General features: G+C 28.7%; 1 protein-coding gene and 1 long non-coding RNA gene across 6 annotated transcripts in view; one reads left to right on the top strand and one right to left on the bottom strand.

The window, feature by feature from the left end:
* Positions 1 to 18259, bottom strand: part of LOC130893131 (ecdysone receptor) — an 86092-nt gene extending 67833 nt beyond the window's left edge. For 2 of the 5 annotated variants that reach the window (XR_009059153.1, XM_057798946.1), the window contains exons 1-2: positions 18056 to 18217; positions 11583 to 11875 (exon numbers count right to left, since the gene is read on the bottom strand). The gene's annotated coding sequence lies outside the window, so the exon portion shown is untranslated. Of the gene's footprint in view, positions 1 to 6408; positions 6465 to 11582; positions 11876 to 18055 lie in introns of those variants that run through there. The other 3 variants (XM_057798953.1, XM_057798951.1, XM_057798952.1) reach the window with 3 other exon arrangements.
* On the top strand, positions 4581 to 5209 carry LOC130893134 (uncharacterized). Its single transcript, XR_009059154.1, has 2 exons — positions 4581 to 4867; positions 5066 to 5209. It is a non-coding gene; the product is annotated as an uncharacterized LOC130893134 (long non-coding RNA).
* Positions 18260 to 20555: the final 2296 nt, after the last annotated feature.

Genomic DNA, 20555 nt, shown 5'->3' with positions numbered 1-20555 from the left:
CCAGGTGATTAATGTGTTTTTTTCTTTTTCATTTATTTATTTTTTACCGTACATATGTTTGAAGATGCTAAAAAATCAAACCGCGGATACTTAAAATATAAGTAAATAGGACGATGTGTGCCAAGTCGTTTGTAATAAACAATTTACGGTATTTCAAAATATAGAAATTATAATGTGACGTGAAGATAAATAATTATTTTCAATTTACTATCATCAAAACCCGGTACATAATTTTCAACGTTCAAACACATACAAAAATCGAAGTTTATGATGACCTCCACCTTTAAGAAAACGTACTCCTACCAATGTGCGTTATTTAATAACGGTTACTTGGTAAACGATGCACATGCATACGCACAAATACAATGCAGTTACCAGAAGAACTGACCTAGGTCAATTGCTTCGGTACTGAGGTGCTAATACGGGCGGTTTGTCATTTACGCGCAATTCCATGTCATATACGAGACATATTAAAAATAGCGACCACACATACCCGTTTCCACGTCTATTTACATCATATGTTTATAGATACAAGTTATTTAGGAACAGATATTTAATATGTAGTAATTTTAAAATCATATATTAAATCAAGAATCTCTTTATTTGGTTATGTCATTTGTCAAAATTAAACCCACACAGAACCGCCATTGATGTTCAGTTAATTTGTTTCTAATATCAAACAGCTGATGCACGTCAACATGGCGGTCGTAGTATAGACAAACGACGAAGTTTCTATGCGCGCAAACAGTGCGCATGATTGAACAAATAACTTTCATCATTATTAAAAATATAAAAGCAAATGTAGTAGTATTTTCACGAATATTTTCGTAATATAGATGATTGAAAACAATTTTTTTTTTGTAGAACTAATATATAATGAACTAAACACATCCTAATATATGAGATAATTACTGCCAACAAACCGCCAACCTGAACTATGAGTAAACTTTTTTTCTAACTGACGAGATGAGATGAATTTTATTTTGATCTAGCTTTGTTTTTTTCTGGGAATGAAAAGTTAATGAACTAATAGTGGCTGTCTTACGTAACTATCTACAAAAAGCTACCGAAGGTCAAATAGAATGACGCCATCGAATATTTACTCTTGACGCAAATTGAGGTACATTTATTTTCAAAATGGCTGCTACTATTAGTCATATTACATACGAGGTGTATCCACAAAGTAAATTAAGCAGCAGTGATTTGAAAAATTTCTTCGGCTTGAACGAGAGTACTTACCGCGCGTGCCCCGAACTACAGACAAGAATACGAGTTAACGTCAATTTATATACGAGGTGCGATTAAAACAAACTATTTCATGCAATAAATTTTCGAAAATGGGAATCACATGGTGCTGAATCGGGTGAATAAAACAAATAAGTAAAGGTATGTATAAATAAATTTGATGTTGAGCCATATTCAATTATAAATATTTGTTTTTGTTCGTGTAATGTAAATTTTTTGAATATAAATTTTGTATACGGACAATTTGTTAACGTAAATAGTTTGTTACGACATTGTATGTATTATAAAAAGTTGTATAGTAATAAAATCTTAACCTCGGTTAAATTTAGATACGTAATTCTCAAAACAAATTTACTTTGATGCCATAAATTAAATTAGCGATTTTAATTGAGTATGACACCTCACCTGAAAATTAAAAATAACTGCTTAGTCAATAAGAAAATTCATTTCTATAAATACGAGGGTTGCTACATAAGATAAATATTTATAATCGGCGATTTGATTATAATTTTTGACGGTGAATGGTGAAACTTTATGTCAATGTCAAATTCGACTTTTCACATCGGTGTTGCCATATTTCAAAACTTACATACAAACTTCCGTAGGAGAATTCGAGTTGAATATTTGGAAATTTTTAGCACGACACTCGTATAAGTCGACCTTATGTTATTGTCGTTTAATAAAAATTTTAATTAACTCCGCGATGTTTATTGATTAATTAAATATTAAAAATAATGTGGTGGTACGTTAACGAACCTGTCATTTCACGATATAGAAAAAAATTTCAATCAAGGGGATCAAATATTGATCGTTGGAACAATTTTTTATTAAAGTAGATTGACAAGCCGGAGCGAATACCCGAATTCATATTTTATTTCACGAAAATACTCAACCACATTCGATGTATCGATCATTAGATTTTTTTTTTGGAATATAAACCCTTCGGAGACTGATTCGAACCCCTAGCCAACGAAAAATCATTTTTTTGACATGCATCGGTTTAAAAAACGTTTGTCTAAGAAATTTTTCATAGTTGAAAAACTGATTCGGACCCGAAACGGTCGATTTTCATCCATTTCGGAAACCTTAAGCGCGGCACACGCGATCCGGCATAACCGTCTGTCTAAAAACTTGTCCACGGACACGTTCCATTGATTTATACACGTGTACAGGTCTACAAAATGATGAAAATAAACATTCAAAGTATTATTTACAAGATAGTATATACAAAAAAAAAGTAATACGAGAAGATCTCTCGTAATATAAATATTTATTTCCAAAGACGTATCATTATCATGTTTTGAATTTCTAATGGACTTTAATGATCTTGTATAATTCGAGTAAACATATAAACAAACCGACTGGATGTGTATGTTTCGTTTTTAAAAACATTTTAAATACTTTTATACGTGCCATAAAAATGCGAAATTTTATATCATAAACAATATAAAGTAGCAATTTTTTTTGGTATCAATGGAATTTATATCGCGAATTTTTCAAACAAACCCCGTATATCCGTCTTAAAACTACTTTTTATCGATTTTTTAAAGTAGCATTTTTTTTGGTATCAACGGAATTTATATCGCGAATTTTTCAAACAAACCCCGTATATCCGTCTTAAAACGACTTTTCATCGACTTTTTAAAGTAGCAATTTTTTTGGTATCAACGGAATTTATATCGCGAATTTTTCAAACAAACCCCGTATATCCGTCTTAAAACGACTTTTTATCGATTTTTTAAAGTAGCATTTTTTTTGGTATCAACGGAATTTATATCGCGAATTTTTCAAACAAACCCCGTATATCCGTCTTAAAACGACTTTTTATCGATTTTTTAAAGTAGCATTTTTTTTGGTATCAACGGAATTTATATCGCGAATTTTTCAAACAAACCCCGTATATCCGTCTTAAAACGACTTTTTATCGATTTTTTAAAGTAGCATTTTTTTTGGTATCAACGGAATTTATATCGCGAATTTTTCAAACAAACCCCGTATATCCGTCTTAAAACGACTTTTTATCGATTTTTTAAAGTAGCATTTTTTTTGGTATCAACGGAATTTATATCGCGAATTTTTCAAACAAACCCCGTATATCCGTCTTAAAACGACTTTTCATCGATTTTTTAAAGTAGCATTTTTTTTGGTATCAACGGAATTTATATCGCGAATTTTTCAAACAAACCCCGTATATCCGTCTTAAAACGACTTTTCATCGATTTTTTAAAGTAGCATTTTTTTTGGTATCAACGGAATTTATATCGCGAATTTTTCAAACAAACCCCGTATATCCGTCTTAAAACGACTTTTAATCGATTTTTTAAAGTAGCATTTTTTTTGGTATCAACGGAATTTATATCGCGAATTTTTCAAACAAACCCCGTATATCCGTCTTAAAACGACTTTTCATCGACTTTTTAAAGTAGCAATTTTTTTGGTATCAACGGAATTTATATCGCGAATTTTTCAAACAAACCCCGTTAATCCGTCTTAAAACGACTTTTCATCGATTTTTTAAAGTAGCATTTTTTTTGGTATGAACGGAATTTATATCGCGAATTTTTCAAACAAACCCCGTATATCCGTCTTAAAACGACTTTTCATCGACTTTTTAAAGTAGTAATTTTTTTGGTATCAACGGAATTTATATCGCGAATTTTTCAAACAAACCCCGTATATCCGTCTTAAAACGACTTTTTATCGATTTTTTAAAGTAGCATTTTTTTTTGGTATCAACGGAATTTATATCGCGAATTTTTCAAACAAACCCCGTATATCCGTCTTAAAACGACTTTTTATCGATTTTTTAAAGTAGCATTTTTTTTTGGTATCAACGGAATTTATATCGCGAATTTTTCAAACAAACCCCGTATATCCGTTTATTCATCGGTTTTTATGTTGAAACCCAATTAAACGATACCGAATATAAACACCATAAGGGATGTTAATTGACGAAAATACGAAAAATATGTTTACGTTACGACCTTGTCTTGACCTTGACTTCCAGAATTCTAATGGATGTATCACCGCGCTCGTTAACACCCGAACTTTCTAAATGTTCTATGGCAACCATTTTGTGTGTAACGATTTGGTTGTAAACTTCGATCGAGTCGTTTTTTCGTATATATTTTCCGAATTTCCGAGAAATCGTGAATATATATGAAGGAATATTTATCCTGAAATCATCATTTCTTATAAACGTGTTATTTGGACTAATACACGCGTCGATCACGCGGATATAGCGTGATCACAGTATTTAATCCTAATTTGAAGAATTGTCATGATTTGTCGATGTTCTTTTGGAATTTGTAGATTATTATGATCTTTATATTGTTTATATGTCAAAATGACGTTATTTTACTTTGAATAATATATTTACACAACGATTTTATAGAAATTATACATATAATGGATTATTTACGTAAAAAAATTAAATATACGGCTGGTATTAGTACTAAAAATCCTGTTTTCGAATCGAGAGCGATGCGTTTTCCATATACTTTTACAGCTAAATTAGTACAATTTCCTTATTTACATTATTATAAAAATAATTGGATATGTAGATACTACGTTTTTGGTGTTTTTTTATCAATACCCGTATTTATGTATATTAGCAAATTGTGTAAGTATATTTCTTTTTAATAGATAGAAAAAAATAAGTAATACGTAAAATTAAATTCGAATTTCATTGATGTCTAGTGATTGATTCGCTACTTATATTAGAATCCCTACTAGGAGTGCGGAATAGACAGGTCCGGCGTTACCCCAAATGAAATATTTCCGTATTTACATAAATGAATAATTTTATTTATTTTTTTAGCTAATTCTCCAAGTAATATCGCGAAATGGGAGGAAATTCGACGAAAAGAAAGAGAAGAATTACTTCATAAATTCGATTGACTCAACTTTATTATTATTATTATAAATCGTATATTTTTGATATAAATGGATATTTTTATGTGTAGGAATTTGATTAATTCAATTTAAACGATCGACAATTTGTTTTTCACATAAATACTCGAAGAGAAAAAATACAACGACAGCCGGCGTCGCCTAAATTATATATTACGTTATAATTTAAAAAAACCGGCGCCAACTAGCAAATTGCCAAATCTTCTTGATTTATTTTATTTGAGGAAGGTCAGTATAAGTAATATCACATTCAAAATGGCCAGAAAACGCAGAAAATACTGCACCTTCTAGACAAACTACACCACACGCGAAGGCTGAAACAAGCTAAACCGTTCGAGCTAGTAAAAACAATAAAAAGGTGGTTTAAGGTTTAATAACGATTTAAAAACGCACTCGAAATAAAAGAAGAAGAATAAGAGAGGGATAACTTGAGTCAATAGAGAAATTTTTTCGGTTGAATCCGACCCTGGCCAGATATATCCCGTGTATATGTCTACATTGCATTAATTGGTCTTTGTTTATAACGAAATCCATTCGCCAATTGTTTTATCGAATAAATATTTATTTCTAACTTCGTTTGTGTAATTGGAAATCTGCCAAATTATATTTTTTTTTTGAATAGTAATTGAATAATGTGAAAAATTCTAATACATCGTAAATGAGAATTGCTTTAATGTTGTTATAGCACAAGCACTTGAATATTGAATATTCAGAATACTCTGATGAGGTCTAATAAAGACAAAATTGGTCTATGTGATACGTATTTCCACTTTTTATAGCAAAAAATTTTTTGTTAAAAATTTTCTGTAAAAAAAAACAATACAATTCGTAAAAAAATAATAATATATATAATATTAGTCGCAAAATATTTGGTATTAAATTTCCGGAAAAACGAAAGATCTGACAACAATGTAAATACTGTTTTAATATCATAATAAAAATATTTGTGTGATAAAATACAGTGTTTAATTTGAAAAAATAAAAGGTTTAAATTTCTATCCACCCTGTATAGTATATTTTTTTTTTCAACAAGAATAATTTCAATATAAAGACCTTGAGGATATTGATAATTTTTTTTAATAACTTTTTTCGATACGTCTTGAAATAAAAGTCGTAAGATTAATTTACTTGTTCCCCCCGTATATTATATAAAAACACGAGATGAAATATTTTGTTTGTTCCAATGTCGATTAAAATTTTCCTCGTTATTTTGAATTTAATTATAAAATTTTTATACATTTTATACTTTACCATGTTGCGTTGATTTATGTTATCTAAGGTCCGGACTCCAAATTCGTCGAATTGTTTATTTCCAATCACAAAAAAGATGATGTATATCTAAGTGATTGCCTCGTTATTTTTATATTTATATGAAAGATAAACAATTTTTTATTTGCGAAGGCCAAGCTACTACTGAATAAAACTTTACAGTGTTGCCGGTTTCGGCGGACGTTCGCTATTGTCTTTTTAAGTCCCTAAAAGTGGCCTCAGACAATTATAAATATACTTCGTAAATTTTCATTCAGTAGCCAAATTGAATATATAAAATTTGGCAATCGAACCTTATTAAGATTATTCGAATCAATAATAAAATTTTACACTATTTTTTAGTAAATATGACAACGTCTGTTGTTAGGCTTTAAGTACTTTAGACTGTGACTTACGTTATGAGTTTTATATATATTTTTTGACGTCCCTAGATGTGTTATTAATATTTATATATACCGAGTGTACGTATCCTCTTAACATTTATTTATATGAAAGGTTTATTACCTTTGATTAATATTTTTAGAAAGATTATTTCAAGTTCAATGTCGTTTGGGTTACGAGGTTAAAAATAAAGTAACCCGTGTAAATTACGCGTAGAAATAATCCAGGTGAGAAAATTGGATTTTAAAATAAAAATGCACCGTTGCCAAAAAGGAATTGATTCGATTTTATCGAATTTTCCGTACTATGTCAAACAATAACTTCGAGTTCCTACAAAAAATTATATTTATAAATATACCGAGATTTAAGAATATGAACGCTAGAGGACGCTAGTTAATTTTTTTTCAATTTGTCATTATTTACTTAATTTATTCATATGGAAAAATTGTTTTTTTAAAAATTTTTATTTGTTAAATTTGAAAAAAATGAGTTTTGGTGGAAAAGTACAGATTTTTATGTGTATAAAACCGATACAATTCCACCAAAAGATTACAGTACGAAATAAACGTTATATAGGGAGTAATGGGAGAATACAGTGTGACTCAAAATAATGTTAGTGCCTCATATAAACTGTTCTAATAAATTATTCATATCGAAAAATTGATTTTTTAACATTTTTATTTAATAAATTAAAAAAAAAATGAGTTTTGGTGGAAAAGTACAGATTTTTATGTGTATAAAACCAATACAATTCCACCAAAAGATTATAGTACGAAATAAAAGTTATTTAGGGAGTAATGGGAGAATACAGTGTGACTCAAAATAATGTTGGTGCTTCATATAAACTGTTCTAATAATTTATTCATATCGAAAAATAAATTTTTAAACATTTTTATTTGATAAATTTTCAAAAAAATTAGTTTTGGTGGAAAAGTACAGATTTTTATGTATATAAAACCGATACAATTCCACCAAAAGATTATAGTACGAAATAAAAGTTGTATACGGACTAACGGGAGAATATAGTGCGAATCAAAATAATGTTAGTGCTTCATATAAACCGTTCTAATAATTTATTCATATAGAAAAATTATTTTTTTAACATTTTTATTTAATAAATTTGAAAAAAATGAGTTTTGGTGGAAAAGTACAGATTTTTATGTTTATAAAACCGATACAATTCCACCAAAAGATTATAGTACGAAATAAAAGTTATTTAGGGAGTAATGGGAGAATATAGTGTGAATCAAAATAATGTTAGTGCTTCATATAAACTGTTCTAATAAATTATTCATATCGAAAAATTGTTTTTTTAACATTTTTATTTAATAAATTTGAAAAAAATGAGTTTTGGTGGAAAAGTACAGATTTTTATCTATATAAAACCGATACAATTCCACCAAAAGATTATAGTACGAAATAAAAGTTATATAGGGACTAACGGGAGAATATAGTGTGAATCAAAATAATGTTAGTGCCTCATATAAAATGTTCTAATAAATTATTCATATCGAAAAATTGATTTTTTAACATTTTTATTTAATAAATTAAAAAAAAAATGAGTTTTGGTGGAAAAGTACAGATTTTTATCTATATAAAACCGATACAATTCCACCAAAAGATTATAGTACGAAATAAAAGTTATATACGGACTAACGGGAGAATATAGTGCGAGTCAAAATAATGTTAGTGCTTCATATAAACCGTTCTAATAATTTATTCATATCGAAAAATTGTTTTTTCAACATTTCTATTTAATAAATTTGAAAAAAATTAGTTTTGGTGGAAAAGTACAGATTTTTATGTATATAAAACCGATACAATTCCACCAAAAGATTATAGTACGAAATAAAAGTTATATAGGGACTAACGGGAGAATATAGTGTGAATCAAAATAATGTTAGTGCCTCATATAAACTGTTCTAATAAATTATTCATATCGAAAAATTATTTTTTTAACATTTTTATTTAATAAATTTGAAAAAAATGAGTTTTGGTGGAAAAGTACAGATTTTTATCTATATAAAACCGATACAATTCCACCAAAAGATTATAGTACGAAATAAAAGTTATATAGGGACTAACGGGAGAATATAGTGTGAATCAAAATAATGTTAGTGCCTCATATAAAATGTTCTAATAAATTATTCATATCGAAAAATTGATTTTTTAACATTTTTATTTAATAAATTAAAAAAAAAAAAATGAGTTTTGGTGGAAAAGTACAGATTTTTATGTATATAAAACCGATACAATTCCACCAAAAGATTATAGTACGAAATAAAAGTTATATACGGACTAACGGGAGAATATAGTGCGAGTCAAAATAATGTTAGTGCTTCATATAAACCGTTCTAATAATTTATTCATATCGAAAAATTGTTTTTTCAACATTTCTATTTAATAAATTTGAAAAAAATTAGTTTTGGTGGAAAAGTACAGATTTTTATGTATATAAAACCGATACAATTCCACCAAAAGATTATAGTACGAAATAAAAGTTATATACGGACTAACGGGAGAATATAGTGCGAGTCAAAATAATGTTAGTGCTTCATATAAACCGTTCTAATAATTTATTCATATAGAAAAATTATTTTTTTAACATTTTTATTTAATAAATTTGAAAAAAATGAGTTTTGGTGGAAAAGTACAGATTTTTATCTATATAAAACCGATACAATTCCACCAAAAGATTATAGTACGAAATAAAAGTTATATACGGACTAACGGGAGAATATAGTGCGAGTCAAAATAATGTTAGTGCTTCATATAAACCGTTCTAATAATTTATTCATATCGAAAAATTGTTTTTTCAACATTTCTATTTAATAAATTTGAAAAAAATTAGTTTTGGTGGAAAAGTACAGATTTTTATGTATATAAAACCGATACAATTCCACCAAAAGATTATAGTACGAAATAAAAGTTATATACGGACTAACGGGAGAATATAGTGCGAGTCAAAATAATGTTAGTGCTTCATATAAACCGTTCTAATAATTTATTCATATAGAAAAATTATTTTTTTAACATTTTTATTTAATAAATTTGAAAAAAATGAGTTTTGGTGGAAAAGTACAGATTTTTATCTATATAAAACCGATACAATTCCACCAAAAGATTATAGTACGAAATAAAAGTTATATACGGACTAACGGGAGAATATAGTGCGAGTCAAAATAATGTTAGTGCTTCATATAAACCGTTCTAATAATTTATTCATATCGAAAAATTATTTTTTTAACATTTTTATTTAATAAATTAAAAAAAAATGAGTTTTGGTGGAAAAGTACAGATTTTTATCTATATAAAACCGATACAATTCCACCAAAAGATTATAGTACGAAATAAAAGTTATATACGGACTAACGGGAGAATATAGTGCGAGTCAAAATAATGTTAGTGCCTCATATAAAATGTTCTAATAAATTATTCATATCGAAAAATTGATTTTTTAACATTTTTATTTAATAAATTAAAAAAAAAATGAGTTTTGGTGGAAAAGTACAGATTTTTATCTATATAAAACCGATACAATTCCACCAAAAGATTATAGTACGAAATAAAAGTTATATACGGACTAACGGGAGAATATAGTGCGAGTCAAAATAATGTTAGTGCCTCATATAAAATGTTCTAATAAATTATTCATATCGAAAAATTGTTTTTTCAACATTTCTATTTAATAAATTTGAAAAAAATTAGTTTTGGTGGAAAAGTACAGATTTTTATGTATATAAAACCGATACAATTCCACCAAAAGATTATAGTACGAAATAAAAGTTATATACGGACTAACGGGAGAATATAGTGCGAGTCAAAATAATGTTAGTGCTTCATATAAACCGTTCTAATAATTTATTCATATAGAAAAATTATTTTTTTAACATTTTTATTTAATAAATTTGAAAAAAATGAGTTTTGGTGGAAAAGTACAGATTTTTATCTATATAAAACCGATACAATTCCACCAAAAGATTATAGTACGAAATAAAAGTTATATACGGACTAACGGGAGAATATAGTGCGAGTCAAAATAATGTTAGTGCTTCATATAAACCGTTCTAATAATTTATTCATATCGAAAAATTATTTTTTTAACATTTTTATTTAATAAATTTGAAAAAAATGAGTTTTGGTGGAAAAGTACAGATTTTTATGTTTATAAAACCGATACAATTCCACCAAAAGATTATAGTACGAAATAAAAGTTATTTAGGGAGTAATGGGAGAATATAGTGTGAATCAAAATAATGTTAGTGCTTCATATAAACTGTTCTAATAAATTATTCATATCGAAAAATTGTTTTTTTAACATTTTTATTTAATAAATTTGAAAAAAATGAGTTTTGGTGGAAAAGTACAGATTTTTATGTATATAAAACCGATACAATTCCACCAAAAGATTATAGTACGAAATAAAAGTTATATACGGACTAACGGGAGAATATAGTGCGAGTCAAAATAATGTTAGTGCTTCATATAAACCGTTCTAATAATTTATTCATATAGAAAAATTATTTTTTTAACATTTTTATTTAATAAATTTGAAAAAAATGAGTTTTGGTGGAAAAGTACAGATTTTTATGTATATAAAACCGATACAATTCCACCAAAAGTTCATTTTGGTATGGTTAACAGATCCACAATATTACACTGAAGCCAGGGACGGACTACTACAATGGGCTATTGATTCGATAAATTTTCGCAAGGACTAAAATTTATCAAATAACGTGTTTTTCCTTCACTTTAATTAAATAAAAAAATCTTACCTCAAGTTTTAAATATGATCCAATAGGCTGCTAAATGGTAACGGTGATATCACGAGAAGAAAATGACTAAATATGAATTTTTTTTAAATACTTACAAATTATTATTAGAATTGACTATTTAATTCAATGTGAAATACACAATTTCAGTAACTAAACGTTATATGTATAAGTAGACATATAAATTTTGAAAAACTATTACTATTCGGGAAATTTTTTTTACGAGGGGTAATGAGAAATATGTCCATTTTAGTCACCTTCTCATTTTTATTGAAAAGTCTTGTCTGCCGCGTTATCTGCAACAATAAGAAAAAAATATGTCTGAACACTCGATTTAAAAAAAAATTGTAGAGCTTCGTAGAGTTTTGACACCCAACATACACCCATGATCTGGTCCCGTCCGACTATTTTCTATTTGGAAAGCTGAAGGTCGAACCAAACTGAAAATTGACAGTTTTTTTTTCGTAATTTCCTACCTTAATAGACCGCGCTAGGTATTTCGTCAAATACACCCAAATTCCTATAATTATAATAAAATTATCGATGCTACTAGAAACACGGAACACGAAAATCGAGTGGTATAATTATTATTGAGGTTATGTAGTTACGTTCGGTATTCTAATAACTGTAATAACATGAAATAACCAGTCTCGAGGTATCATTTTATGCTATATAAAACGTGGCAACATCGAAAACTAATAAAAAAAAATTGATTATTAATACAGGGGAGACTAAAAAATAAAAAACTTTTAAACTGTGGAATTTCGTTAAAAAACGTCGATTTTTTAGATTTAAACTGTACTTACCCCCATATTCAAAATCTACCCCGTGTCGAAGGGTGTTTTTTTATGTATTAACGGTGAAAACAACCCCTAATTTAAAAATCTTCGATTCTAGCGTGTTTTTGAGTAAAATATAGTTCAAATTAATTATTCGTATATTTGTTTTTATATTTAAACAAATTTATAATTAATCGGACTCACGCAACCCCTCCAAAGACCATCTTCTGAGGGTAGTAATATCGGAAACTTTTTTTTTAAACACAGTTATCATAATTACCACGAAAATTTTATTGTACGAAACCTTCCTTGTGTCGAATCGGGATTTTTATATTTTGGGGGGTGTAAACTACCCTTTATCGCAAAAAAATTAAATAAAATATCAGTTTTTTGCTAGTTTCGGGTAAAATAAAGTTTTAATTTACTATTCGTGATAAAAATTGACGATTTTAAACACGTTTATGATCAATCAGATTCATGCAACCCCTCTAAATCATCCCCTAATCGTATGAAAAGTTGAAAAAAATAATCTCAACGATTCTTCCATTATTAAAAATTATTCCAAAATGAATTTATATTGGATTGTGAATATTTCGTTAGTATTTTTAAGAAGTTTTGATTTTTAAATATTCCAACCCTTATAAAACCCCCCTTAAATTACAAAAAAATCAAAAATCACAATTTTTTATTCAGAAACTAATAAAAAAAAACAATTTTAAATAACTGCTCAATTGTACTGTCCTAGTTTTTCTCAATTAAAACTTTTTTCAACCCCCGATTTCGAAAATGGGGTTGTATAAGTCAAATTTGGTTTTTTTTTTCAAGATTACGAAATCGAAATGTTTGTTTCTTTTATAGTAGAGGTATATTCTTCATTCGTTCATTTTTCTCGTTCTATTTGAATCACGAAATATAAAATTCATTATTACGAGGGTTATCCGAAAAGTTTCACATCAACCCGGAGACGTCAGAAGGCACTTGTCGTAATTTGGTGATATCCAAGGCATTCGAATCCACTATATTCACTAGATCTAACCCCAAACGTATTTTTTCCCTTTATTCTAAAAATTTTTATCGCATCCCTAAACATCATCTACCGTACAGTCCTTATTTGGCACCCAATGATTTTTTCTGATCTCGTCAGTTTGAAAATAAATATAATTACGACGTTTTTAATTCGTTATAAATCGTCCACCACCGCGAATCCGGTAAAAAACACGGTCCGTTACATCCGGCGAAAAAAACGGACGTGTATAAGGGCTCTTAGTTAATAATTAAACAAATAATCGGGGATTGTTTGTATTAACAAAAAATTTCTCGATGCGATACGGAAAAATTTATGCGGGTAATAAAACATTTCATGCAGGTACGTAATATACGAGGGTTATTTGAAATAAACAGCCGATTTACAATGAAATTTATTTTATTTTCCATTATGGTGGCACTAGATTTTGAAATAGTGATAATTAGTCCAATTTTGTTTATAAATGATGAATCGTAAAAGATTTTTTCACAAAAAACTACAATACTTTCGTAAATTACAATTATTCAATAATCTGGTGATAATTGCGAATTTTTTTTCTTGAAAAAACGTCCCAATAACGAAAAGTGTTACAAAAAACGCCTTGGTCAATTTTTTTCAATCGCAAACGTCGTACTTGGGCTTTTTTTGTTGGACCAGGTACTTCTAGTACCACCCTCGTAAAATAAAAACGATGCAGCAAGTTGAAACTTTGTATAAACCTTGTTTAAACTTGTCGTATACCAAAAATTGCTATAAAAAAATATTCAATTAAATCGCGGACTAATTTTGAAAATGTGTGTCACCTTTCAACGTGTAAAAAAATACTTTCATATTAAATATATATAAGATTCGAATAAACAGAAGCGAAAGCGTTTTGCTGGTTCATAATTATCACTAATTAATTACAAGAGAAAATCTTTATCATCATTACAAAAATTAATTTTACTGAAATTCTAGTGAGTATTTTTTGAAGCACCCAGGTATTTTGATAAAAAAAAATAAACAAAGAAAACTGTAAAAAAAAGATAGGAGTTTGTAATTTTCATCGAAAACTAGTTTTATTGATCGAAAAATTTTCGTTATTATATAGCCTGTTAGTTACTAGTTACTCCCTGTACGCCTATCTCCCTTTCCCTTTTTGAATACATTTTCTGCTGACAAAGGAACGGAATTGACTACGATCGTGACAAGGGAATTTTCACTTTATTACGAAGAAAAGCTCTTTACGACATACTCGACTAGATATACGAACCGAAAGATGAATAGAATGTTTCACAAAAATCAATTCTCGTATATTAAAAAGCAGAAATACTGAAACCTTTATTCAATTTAATTTTAAATCTACGAATCATCAATATACTTAATACGGACAGTTTGTATAAGTGAAAGAAAGATGCAGATAAAATAAAAGAAGACAGAATGATAAAGGTTTTTCTATCGTCCGATGTTCTGCGCTTTCTCGAGCGTGCGCAGTATATATAAAAGTGTCTGGAAAGAGAGAGAGAGAGAGAGTAAATTAATATTGTTAAATTGTAATTCATATTTTAATAAATCGATAAATTCCAATAAGAAAACGATCAAAATATGAAATTTTTTTTATCAAATTATTTATACAAGTGGGTTATCTAGTTATGCTGATGCAGGCGACTGAAGTACGTAGAAAAAATTGAGGTCAACGACAAAAAAAAACGAGTGAAGGAAAGTGATTTGTTAATGAAACGTATTGGCAGACGTAAATCCGTATTTGGTAAATCGAGTGTCTACAGTAAAAAGCTTTTGCAACGTAAATACAATCGATCAAATTGATTACAATCATGACGTCAACAAACAAACTGATTTCAGCAACATTTTAAGAGTATATTCGTTTACAAAAAAATACTTCATAGTATTGAAATGTATAAAACTCATCCACTCTTAGATACATTTAGTCTTAAGTTACGGTATCCGACTGTGATATCTTGAAACGTCAGACAGTGTTGCCAACTCAAAGTTGTAAATGTCTTAAAAACAACGTTTAGGATTTCGATTGTCGAATAAATTAGATTTGGAGACGTCAATCAAAATTTTGGCAAGTAACTTCCTAGATTTTTTATTTTTTGGGTTATCGACACGAATCCTTTGAACTTTTTTCGGTTTTACTCCGCCTGCTGTCACAGTTTATAATAAACATACCGAGTGTTATTAATCAAATGATTTAAAAGCGAAAATTTCTAATTATTTTTTGTTTTTAAGCCTATATTTAGAATTTATCACGTTATGGGCTCAAAATATGTCAATACGACGGAAATTAAAGAAATTACTAGTTATAAGTTTTAAAATCTACCGGAACCGTCAAAAACAACTGTCAAATAGTATGACAGACGAAACAGTATAGCCAACTTAAATATTTAAACATATATGGAAATATTTGGACGCGAATTCATATTCAAATAGCAGACAGCTGATAAAAAAAAAATATGTTGTACAAGGTTATCGTCACTATAAATAAAATGAGGTTAACAAAACGTTACAAATACGCAGGAAATGATAAAGTAATTCCGATTAAATTTCATTATTCCTAAATCCATGTACGAGGTTGACAAATATTTTAAACACCCCCCCAACGCACGTTAAGACGACCAAAATAAGAATCCAAAAGTGTCAGAATCTCCCGTAGAACTCGGGGATGAAAACCGGGGGGGGGGTGGATACTTATGTGGACATTTTATTGGACGAATTACCCCACGAATAAGTTCCTAGATTTAAATTCTTGCGTTTTATAACCTATGGACAAAACCACCCCTTTAAATTGCCGCCACTCCGCAGTTTTTTCATCCCTAGCCTAATTTAATACGTTTTGGGTCCAATTTTCCATAATATTAACACTAGAATGTATTAATGCATTGTTTATGTTGACCTGTATAAAATTATCTTTTTTTTTTGGACGAGAATCTATTTATACATATTTCTAAAATGAAATAAAGCTATTTTCTAATAAATTCCTAAATATTCGAGTCACAGTTCAACTTCGGTTATTTTCGTTAAACCGACTAACATCTGCCAAAAATAACTATCACTCCCATTGCCAAATGTCTGTCAGCGAAGCGAACTTTTGAAAAATCTAACGAGACATAATTCCAACTTTATTGCCATATAGACCAGGAAATAGTTTCTAAATACGAGAATTATTATTTTAATCCCATATAAATCTTTTCAATTATTTAAACGATTTAAAACTAAACAACAACATCGAGTACGACCCTGTATTATGACTTGAACGTCTTCCAAGCTGTCATCTGTCATCGAAACAACAGCAGTTTCGAATTAATTAAACTTGCATCGATTTCGAGATTCGTTGACACGTAAAAAATATTTTATTGAACAAATAATATTATATATTAAAACCAGATATTTATTTTAATTTAATCATTTGTTTCCTGGACTATATAAAGTATGTGTAACTTTATCGTGGGATCCTTTGTCGGCTAGGACCAGATGTTTTTCAAAAATTGGTTGTTTAGGTTAGTAGAATGTTATAAATTCGATGATGATTTGAATAATAAAAAAAAAATTGGAGACAATGGACTGTGATGTAACACGACAACAACCTTCAAACATATTCAAATAAAATATTCCTTCACGACGATGTTTTATTAAGTTCTTTGATTATCTAGTCAAAGTAATAAACCACCCGCATAATTTCTCTTTGAAAACTTATTTAGCAACCCTCGTAGCATTGCTTGTTATAATATTATTTAGTTATTACAATGGGATCTTGCTAAAAACGGCAGAATCCTTTGTTATTTGTCCGTTTTACCTCGAATATTCGAATAAAGCACTAGTATATGTAAAATAACATTTAAAATTTATATTTTTGAAGATAAAATGATTGTTTCCGTCTGATTAATTTTAAACGTAAGCCTACGATGTCCTTGATTATAAACTGATTTGTCGTCTCGTGTATAGATAAATAATTTTGAGGAAAATTAAAGTTTCCAGTGGATAAATTTAGGTCAAAATTAGTACTAATCAATTCTATAACTATTCAATATTGTTCTGATTCGTTTATAATTAATTAATCACCCCAATTTATGAACATTATTTCACAACGTTGACAGAGGTTCAGTATAAAATTTAAAAAAAGCTGATTATGTAATAAAATTAAATATTCATACATGAAGCATTTTTTTTTAAATCATATTATTGCACAGTCCAATTTTTAAGTAACTAGGTCAGTGAAATAATTAGTTGATTTATCGATTTTAATAAAAAAAATATAATTGCATAACACTTCATTTCGCATAAATTAATACATAATATATAATAATACATCCCTTCTCAAAAACACGATGTAAATTTGTTTTATTTAATAATTGAAACTAAAATAAATATACTCAATAGAAATTAAATGCTAACATAACCTAACATTAATTATTCGATCTTATATATTTAAATCGTACGCTGCACGGTTTAATCACATTATTAACCTCAAAAACTTTTTATATCGTTACATTTTCATACCAACGAATAATATATTTATGTAAGAAACAAGGTAAATATAAAGTAAAAAAGAAATGTATGGAACCTCCTCACGAATCCACTACTAGTGGCATGCAACCCAAAACACATGATATTCAACATTTGATAACATCGACCTACTAAAGCTTAACCTAAAACTAATGATAGTAACCGACCTTTATCGTAAGTATTGGAACACTTTAATCCATATAGAATGTGTGTCACTAATCGAAAAACTACCGAAATCGAGTTTTGATTCAATGCACTTTACTGCATTTATTTACACGGTGAAAATTCGCTACCACGCAAGTTATTACGGCGATGTAACACGATAGACTGGTGACTGGTGCGCAAGATCAACACGTCGCAACGATGGAAGTGGTCATGCGCAACCTACGCTCTAACCAGCGTGCTAACAACCGAAATGTTTTGTTTTAGTGAGGGTATATTAGTCAAGTGGATTACTACAAAAAATTTGTTGACACGAATGTATTTTCCTAAAAGAAATTATCCTCTGTACTAATACGAGTTTTATAAAAATATATATAATGATATATATTTTATATACGATCAATGTAGACGTTAGAATAGAGTCAGACATTGAATAATTATATGAGAATACAATAAGTTTCTTACCTATTGTATTATTATTCAGAATTTATTACTGTCAGTCAAACATGATATATAAATAATAGTTAATAATTGCTATCTTAACCTCTTCGATTGTTATCGATACTAATTTAATTAGAGTATTGACTTTTCCGCTTTATACAAAAAAAAGTTTTAGAATAAAATGTATGTAAACAGAGCCGGCTTCGATTTGAAAATTCGAATCAATTATGGGTAGTTTCGTATATACCGGAAGGTTTGGTTTAATCAAACAATTCTGAAATAATTCAGTTGTAAGGATATAATGATGTTTGTTTTAATGAAAGTCGACTAATTGATGGAATTACGTTAATTACAAAGAGTGTTCGGAATTTTGATAAAATTTTGTATTTACATGAACAATAAATGGAACTGGAATTGATTAATGAGTTTTTTTTTATCTTTTTGAAGTAGACACCTTTTATTTTTGATAAAATGTAACGGTTCGATACAATATCGTTTTTTTTTAGTACTAATTGCCCCCTTATTACACCCCGTTAAGTATGTAATTGATAGAGATAAGAAAAAAAGTGTTTATACAACATTTCCATTAAATCAAACTTGATTTTATTCTATATTTGGACAATATTTTAATTATCATTGGGTACTACAGCTCGAAATATTCGTCGTAATTCGTCAAGTCAAGTCAAGATGGCGCTAGAAAACGTCTATTAATTGCTACTTGTATGATCTGAAGAAATCCATTAAATTTTTTTCTGTGTGTATAAATATATTTACATTACTACAGTCAATCTAATGATTCTCCTAAAAATAAAATCTATTTTCCATATTACAACAACTAAATTTCATACAACTTCCCACCCACGTATACACACCACAACAATATTGATTCCTATTACAATAAACGACCGGGTCAATCGACCTTTCAAGGTTACTCTCCTCGTCCCTTAATTTAGGCCAGTTAAAGTAACTAAATGGAATTAATAATGTCAAAAACGCGATAAATCTGTAAAAAAAAGCATATTACTCTTAATTGGAACGTCAATTTTTCTATAATACATTTGTACAACATTCAAATATTGTTTATATGAAAACCGTTATAAGTTCCGTCCGCCATATTGTCGAGCTGCGTGTGAGTTATTTGTCAAATGTCAAAAATTTGTTTATTTTGTTCCTACATTCAATAATATTCGAAGATTGGTCGAGCAAATCGAAATAAACGTGTACATAACCTCAATTCTACATTTCGCGCAATTTAAGAATATTAAATTTAACCTATTAAATAACATAATAAAGTATTTGAGCTTTTTTAAGATTAAAAGATTTGAATTTCCTTTCAATCTCATATAAACCGGCTTAAATTTTGAAACAGTGGCTTCAATCAATGATACACTGCAATATCAACGTGTGTCGGGATTGAGGGGGTGGTATGGTTGGGGGTGGTTCCCTTTCTCCAAACCGACGAGACGGGTCAATGTCATTGTAGTTGCTGTCGGTTTTAGATGTCTGTGCTATACTGACGAAATGATTTTCTTTTATACCAAAGATTCGCAATTGAAAATTAACAATCCAAATTCGTTTTTTGTTTATATTTCTATTATAGCGTTGTTGGGAACGCGTAGCTAATAGAGTAAACCAATAACCTTATAAATTATTTTTATAATTATAACCATAGCGTCGAGGCAATTCAATCCCAAGGGCGTCGGAAGAGTTGGAGGAGTCTCGACGCCAGACGTCATTCACCTGAATGTATAATAATCCGCAATGCGCTGTTGTCAGCTCGAAATACCTTCTATTAGCTTCCATATAAATTTATAATAAACGTCTATATCCATCAATAAAATGTATTTACATTTATTACATGTATTTACAAAAGCCAAATAACGACTTATTTTGCTTATATTTTTTATATTCATAGTATGTACAATAAACATTTACATTTTCAATCAATTAATCAAGATTTGAAAGCCGGCAACACCGCGATCGTCCCACCTTCACTACGCTTCTTATTTAGTTTCATTCCTATACGTTCTGCGCATCTAGTGATTCTTCACGTGGACTTTTTCT

This window comes from Diorhabda carinulata, chromosome 4 (genome assembly GCF_026250575.1).
Source record: "Diorhabda carinulata isolate Delta chromosome 4, icDioCari1.1, whole genome shotgun sequence".
Lineage (NCBI taxonomy): Eukaryota > Metazoa > Arthropoda > Insecta > Coleoptera > Chrysomelidae > Diorhabda > Diorhabda carinulata.
The sequence above is the reverse complement of the archived record's forward strand: the minus strand, read 5'-3'. Positions and strand labels throughout refer to the sequence as shown.